The sequence below is a fragment of the Gopherus evgoodei genome, unplaced genomic scaffold (genome assembly GCF_007399415.2).
Source record: "Gopherus evgoodei ecotype Sinaloan lineage unplaced genomic scaffold, rGopEvg1_v1.p scaffold_35_arrow_ctg1, whole genome shotgun sequence".
Taxonomy (NCBI): domain Eukaryota; kingdom Metazoa; phylum Chordata; order Testudines; family Testudinidae; genus Gopherus; species Gopherus evgoodei.
The window spans coordinates 676,894-683,604 of NW_022060027.1; positions in this window are offsets into that span (position 1 = coordinate 676,894).

Genomic DNA, 6,711 nt, shown 5'->3' on the forward strand with positions numbered 1-6,711 from the left:
GTACTTGAAAACTGTTATCATGTCCCCTCTCAGTCTTCTCTTCTCCAAACTAAACAAACCCAGTTCTTTCAATCTTCCCTCATAGTACCCCTAGTTCTTGTGTTATGAGTAGGAATAAACAACACTTCATTATTTATTTTCTCCACACCAGTCATGATTTTATAGACCTCTATCATACCCCCCTTAGTTGTCACTTTTCCAAGCTGAAAAGTCCCAGTCTTATTAATCTCTCCTCATATGGAAGCTGTTCCATACCTCTAATCATTTCGTTGCCCTTTTCTGAACTAAGTCCAATATATCTTTTCTGAGATGAGGTGACCACATCTGCACACAGTATTCAAGAAGTGGGCGTACCATGGATTTATATAGATGCAATATAATATTTTCTGTCTTATTATCTACCCCTTTCTTAATGATCCCCAAAATTCTGTTTGCTTTTTTGACTGCCACTGCACATCGAGTGGATGTTTTCAGAGAAGTATCCACAATGACTCCAAGATCTCTTTCTTGAGTGGTAACAGCTAATTTATACCCCATCATTTTGTACGTATAGTTTGGATTATGTCAGCCATTACTCTTAGCCAGTGTGTAAAACAGAAGGCTTATTAGTTGACAAGAACACAGCATAGAACAGAGCTTGTTAACACAGAAATCAGTGACTTTCAGCAAAGTCCATCTTGAGCGGACCCTGGGCCAGACACCCTGGACTCCTCCCTCTCTGAGTCCTCGACAGCAGACTGCCCGGCTTCCCGACCCAACCTCTGACATGCCAGTTGCCCCTTCTCCTGGTCTTTGTCTCGCTTCCTGGACAAAGTGTCACCTGATCACATCTCCCTCCTGGGTCTCAGGTTACAAAGGGTATCGGCCATTGCATAAGTGCAGGCAGCTGGAGCCGCCTCACCTGCCCTGAGGATCTCAGCAAATGTCACACACTCTTATTTCCTTCACTTACGCATTGTTGCAATACACAGGGAAACTGAGGCACACACAGTATTTGTGCAAAACACTAATACTCACATAGGCTCAGGTACAACATAATAAGGAGGAAAAACCCACCCAGAAAGGGTGGAATCTCTCCTCACAGGGCCCTCTCTGGAGTGTCAAGTGCCTGCTGTCTCTAGGTACATGCTGTCTTTGTGATTCAGGACCAGGAGGGTGTGGCTGCTGCCCTGGCATTCCTGCAGAAAAAGGTGTAGGGCTGTGTGCCCCCAGACAGGGGCTGTGGCCATGTAGTCCATTCATGTAGGAATGGTTTTACCGCATGCAAAAATTGTCTAAGGGGTTATTTATTTATTTCTGTTTCTGAAGCAACCAGAGGCCAGGGTCCCGCTGTGCTAGGTGCTGTATAAACATAGAACAAAGAGCCAGTCCCTGCCCCCAAAAGAGTTTACAATGGAAGTAAAACAAGAGGCAGACACAAGCTGCAGGCTGGTGCCTCAGGCCATTCTCCAGCAGCTGTATAGGGCAGGGCACCCTCGTTATCTGTTCTCCTTTACGTAGGGCAAAGTCTGGGAAATATATTAGAATAAAACAGGTGTTGGTGCAGCGCTGAGACTGAGAATTTACAGTCTCCCTTGGTGAATTCAGCGCTAGGGAGCTCACAGTAGCCAGAAGTCCATCTTCTCCTGCCTAAATGTTATAGCAGGGTCTTTTGTTGCATGATCACCTAATGCTGCACAGTGCCACACACTGTGTGACCATTCCTGCACCATCACACCAAGGGAGGGCCAGTCCCATAGGAGCCTTTATCTCTTAGTGTATAAACCAAATGGGGCAGAGCACAGTGACTGCAATAAAAAGTGACTCATTTAAAATGAACCAAGAACAGGGATGGAGGGGAAATTATCTGGGGCAGGGACCAAGAAAAAAGCAGGCTGGGAGCAATAAAGTTCACGATATGCAAATCTCCCATGTGAGGATTCACACTCATGTGCTTTGGGCCCAAGGGCCCATGCAGGTTGCCTGAGCTCCTGAGTGTGGTACTTCAGTGGATCACTCACCAAGAAGTCTCTGAGGAAACCACAGCACACAGCGGTGTGAACAGTCTGAAAGCTGAGGTGATAAAATATTTGCAATAACTCTTGAAGCATTGGGTTTCTGAACCAGACCTTGGCCCCCTTGAATAGCAGAGCTCAGAACTGTCCGGTTGACAGCAGTTTCATGAGAATCATAGAATCACAGAATATCAGGGTTGGAAGGGACCTCAGGAGGTCATCTAGTCCAACCCCCTGCTCAAAGCAGGACCAATTCCCAACTAAATCATCCTCATCACTAAATGAGGCTCAGAGCCACTCGGTATAAAAAAAAAATATGGGAATCTGAAAAATTTAAAAGCAGCTCATGTGGGAAGAGTCTGTATCTCAAAAAAACATCAACCAAGTGTCCCCAAATTTGAACCACAAACCCCACCCCAGGCCTTGCTGTGGCATACCAGTTGTCAAGACAATTGCCCTATGCATATTGATTTTTGAACATTTTGGAAATTAAAAGGTAATTTGGGGGAAGAGGTTTCTTGGGAACCTATAGATGAAAGGACCCCAAATTAGCACCACAAGATCTACTCCAGCTGCTGCTTTGGCATGCCAACTTTCAGGCCAGTCTAACTCTTCTTCTCAATTATAGAGCACTTTGAAATTTCGCATTGATACAGAATTTTTGCTCGATCTGCATGTGTGCTAGTATTTATGGCTTGGATCAATGTGTGGGCTACCTTATGGAACCAAAATGAAGGTCTAAGAACTTTTGAATAATTAGATTTTTAATTGGATCTCAGTGCCAGACACTAGGACAGCTTAGGGGCTGTACAGTGATATGAGCTTTATGGGGATACAGCCTGTAGTATTTTTCCTAGCTCTTCAGGGAGTGAAAATGATAAGAACCAGCAAATTTTAAAATAATGCTGTTTTGAGGGGCTGTGTCTCAGAAACCCTTTCCCCAAATAACTCCACATTTGTACCCCAAACTCTAATCTGGACCCTAAACTGACACAGTAATTTTCAAACAGTAAGAATGTGCTTAGAGATTTTATAGCATTTTGAAAACTGGATCTTAAAGAAAATGATGGAAGTTGCTACTGCTCCTCCATAATACTCTATAACAGAGGTGGGCAAACTACGGCCTGCAGGACCGTCCTGCCCGGCCCTTGAGCTCCCACTGGGGAGGCTAGCCCCTGGCCCTTTCCCTGCTGTCCCTCCTCCCTCGCAGCCATGCCACCAAGTGGGCAGCACTCTGGGCGGCGGGGCTGCACGTTCCTGCAGGGCAGCATGGCAGCATGTCTGGCTCCAGCTGGATAGCGTGACTGCCAGACATGCTACTCTGAGCGGCATGGTAAAGGGGCCAGGGGTTCTGGGGAGCAGTCAGGGGATGGGGAGTAAGGGGCAGTTGGATAGGTATGGGAGTCCTGGGGAGGCTCTCAGAGGGTGGTTGGATGGGGTGGAGGTTCTGGGGGAGGATGGCCAGGGGATGGGGAACAGGGGAGGTTGGATAGACGTGGGAGTCCTGGGGGGCCTGTCAGGGGGTGGGGGTGTGGATAGGGGTCGGGGCAGTCAGGGGACAGGGGAGATTGGATGGGGAGGGGGGGTTCCAGGAGGGGGTGGTCAGGGGACAAGGAGCAGGGGGTTTGGATGGGTGGGGAGTTGTGAGGGGGGCAGTCAGGGGCTGGGAAGTGGGAGGGGTCAGATGGGGGCAGAGGCCAGGCTATTTGAGGAGGCACAGCCTTCCCTACCCAACCCTCCATACAGTTTTGCAACCCCAATGTGACCCTCAGGCCAAAAGTTTGCCCACCCCACTCTATATTCTGGTCTCAAGTCACATCTCTCTGGAACTCTAGCCATGCTACTCTACAAAACCACAGGAGCGTGTTTCTTCTTGTAACTGGCAAGCTCCCTTCATTGCTTGCAGGTTTTTACATTCTAATGAATTTCTGTAATGCATCTTGCTGTGTAACTGGAAGAAAACATTGTCATGCTCTTTTCTGTGTCCTGCTTCTTTAGGCATCTGGCTGCCTCCCTGCAGAGCACTGCTGGGAGACATCTCCAGCCATAGAGTGGGTAGCTCAAGAGGGAGCATGTTACACAGAGTCACTTTGGTCCAGTTCTCACACGGGATTTATATTTATTCTTTGTATTTTTTCCTTAGTCTGAAATAAATGGAACCTAGAATGAAAATGTTATGGATTCCGTACTGGGCCAATTCAGATCTCAGTTCCCTCAGGGTAAATCTAGAGTCACCCACTGCCTGAAATGGGGTTAGGGCCAGATTCTGATCTCAGTTCCCAGGGGGGTCAATTCAGAGTCACCTACTGCCTGCAATGGGTTTACAACATTCTAAAAGGGCAATAGATAAGGAAAGACTCAGACATTATTTATGCCTGTTATGAATTCACTTTCCCACCTGCGGCTAACACAATGTGAACAACATGGAGCCAATTCAAAGCCGAGGTCACAAGATTGTCTTTGAGACATTATTTATTTTATTAGAGATGCTCTAGTTCAAGAGGAATTATCTGGGGGGAGTTTTCTAGACTGTATTATACAAGATATATGACTAAATGATCACTATGGTCCCTTCTGGCCTTAGACACCTCTTGCCGTGTCTACGCTCTTTCCAAGCACTATGATAAGTGGGGGTCAGTTCCGTCCCTAGGCAAGTTCCTGCACTAGCTGGTGTCTACACAGTAGTGGGTTATTTCTTCCTGTAGATAAGGCCCATGAGGAGTCAATTCATGTCTTAGGCTGGATGTCAGTGGCAGCAGCAGCCCTTACTCTAGGAGTGTGTCTTATAGTAAATTGGGTTCTTTGAATAGGGAGGTGGGTTCCCTTTTTCCTCCACGAGCACTTTAATGACTGCTTTGGCAGCATTGGACATGGTGGCCATGACACGGATATTCCCCGAGGTGACCACAAGCGCTTCCTGGCATTGGCCCAGTTTGGCTTTCTTGAACGTTGTGCAGCTGTTGGCAGGCATATAATTGTACATCCTTGCAAAGACTTCCTCCATGTCACCAAGGTGCTCTTTGCCTGGGCAGATCTCAAGGCCAAACTCAACACAGTAGAGGTTGTAGTCAAAAGGGTTGGAGAACATGATGGCAAGGGTGAAGGCATCTGAGTTGTACACCAGCAGCCCCACGCTCCCACGAAAGCTGTACCGTCCCTTTGTGAACAGACAGTTCTCCTTGGATCCTGGCGGGATTCGGGGGGAAGGAGGTAGAAGGCTGTGGCCACTGAAGCAGTAACTCCTGTGGGAAGAAAGGGATTGAGATGAGCATAGTCTGACTTCCACGGTGCAGTGCTAGCTACTTGGGGACAGCACGGGGGTGGTGGCAAACAAACAGGGAAGGGTTACAAGAGGTTTGTGCGCTGCATTTGCAAATATTTTAGGACTGAGGCAACGAAACGAAAATCTGTTGACTCTAATGGAGATGTGCCTGCTTAAACCCGGTGTTACTGATGTCACAGATCCGAGCTGAGTGCGCCTACTCAGCCATTCACTAGACAGCTGAGAGGGGAATCCTGTCCCCTGGATATTGGGTGTTTTAAGCCTCTGGAACCTGAAAGGAGTCCAGACACTGGTCTATCTTGGGATCCCTAGGCACACACCTGGGATGTAGTCTCTCTATTTAGCACCCCCTCTTGAGAACCGTCCACGTGCCTAGCCCTAGATCTTAGTGCTGATCCTTCAGATGCCCCTGTTGCTTAGCACACCATCTCCCAGAACTCCACTTAGAAGTGAGAGCCTTCTGGCGACAGTCTAATTCTCTCAGGAGGCAGGCAGTAATTGCAAAGCAGAGAACACACTGAGGGTGTGTCTAGCTGCAGACAAACACCCAAGGCAGAGCACGAGCCAACAGACTTGGGCTTGCAGGGTTCATGCTATGGTGCTAAAAATAGCCTTGTAAATATTCTGGCTTGGTTTGAAGCTCAGGTTCTGAAGCCCTGGTAGGAGGGTGGGTCTCAGACCTCCAGCCCCAGCCACAAGTTCAAAGAGCTCCCTACACATTTATTTTTAGAGCCATAGCGCAAGCCCCATGAGCCCAAGTCTGGTGACCTGGACTCAGAGACTCGCTGCTTGCAGCGTAGATGTACCCGCAGACACTTTACACAGAATTCTACCATTGCTCTTTTATACTTAAAAGGGAAAGCACATGGGAGTGCAGATCATAGAGAACACAATAAATTTCCTGACCACAATGCCCCTGGCTTGATCACCCTTCCCTGGATGCAATCGGGACTCGGGGAGGCAGACAGCGTCCAAGTTCCCCTGAGGCATTAGCTAATCAGGCTGATGTAGTTACGGCACATGAGTTTCACAGCCAGTGGAACACAAAGGAGTGATGCAGCCAGTATCACATCTGACCATCTTTGATCACCTTAACTCAATGGATCAGGTACCTATTTCACAGCTGGGTGCATTGGTAGGGGGAGATCAAGCAAGTCTCAAATCCCCAAGGGCTGTTGTCAAATACCTTAGCCACTCAGCTTTAGGATCCTGCCCACCAAATGTCTACCTTCTGGGTTGCTTCACCCTCATGGAGCCATCTTAACTAGGTGATCTTCTTCCCCTTTGGCAGTCCATGCCCTTTTTTATAAATTCTGCCCTCTTTGTCAGATGATGACCTGCTCCACTTCTTATATAATCATAGAAATGTGGGGCTGGAAGGGATCTTGGGAAGTCATCAAGTCCAGTCCCTTGTGCTAGACCATCTCTAATGGG